The sequence below is a fragment of the Propithecus coquereli genome, unplaced genomic scaffold, assembly GCF_000956105.1.
Source record: "Propithecus coquereli isolate 6110/MARCELLA unplaced genomic scaffold, Pcoq_1.0 Scaffold204, whole genome shotgun sequence".
Classification (NCBI taxonomy): domain Eukaryota; kingdom Metazoa; phylum Chordata; class Mammalia; order Primates; family Indriidae; genus Propithecus; species Propithecus coquereli.
The window spans coordinates 2,657,658-2,658,605 of record NW_012145412.1 but is presented as its reverse complement, the minus strand read 5'-3'; positions in this window follow the sequence as shown (position 1 = coordinate 2,658,605).

Genomic DNA, 948 nt, shown 5'->3' with positions numbered 1-948 from the left:
TTTTTCTCATCCATTTATTAAAAGTCTGTAATAATATACACTATGATAAAGTCTATAATAATATAGACTATGATATAGTATATAATGTAGATGGATAAAATTCACAGATACCTTTAAAGAATGCAACCCAACGCATGCTCTTCATTAGCAATATGGTCAAAGGTCTAAAATATGCATAGTCAAGGAATCCTTCTTATATTTAATTCAAATACTACTTTTTACTCCAAGACAGCCTTCCTGTGCATAGGTATTTGGAGAGAAACCTTTAGCATTTCTTATTCAAGATCACCAATATGAACTGTCACAGTAACCCGTGGGCCCCTACTTTGAAAGATCATGTGCCGTACAGGTCTCCTCAGCCACTCAGTTTCTTTTGACGTCTTCATAGTGCCTTCTGTGTGCCAGTTCCTGCACCAGGCATTTTCTTTCACATATATTACCTTTTTTAACTAAATGGAATAAAGTTAGAAGAGCTAGAGTTCAATATTAAAGCCAAGAAAACCTGAATATGTCTGCAGTGTAGCATTGTAGAAAAAGCAGTGGACTGGAAATGGAACATCTGTTGTTTTCAGGTTTCAACAGGTCATCTAGGTATATAGCCATGAAGATATCTCTTAACTTTTCTAAGTCTATGTTTTTGAAAAATTGGAGTCCAACATATTTGTTTGTGCTTTTCAATTGCTTAAAAATTCTCTGAAGTGCTTATTAAAATACAGATTTTATGTGTAGGTAATTCCTATGCTCAGATATTTTGCCCACTTGCTCTTAGACAGGGCCCAAGCATATGGGTCCTATGCCATGTTCTGATGGAAGCAGGTCTTGTTCTCACATTGTCTGTAAGGTTGTCCTGAAGCACATCAAAATCCATAAAGGTGTGAATATACCCATTCCCTCCTCCCCACTCCTACCTGCCCAACACCTGATGAATGTTACTACTATATGTACACT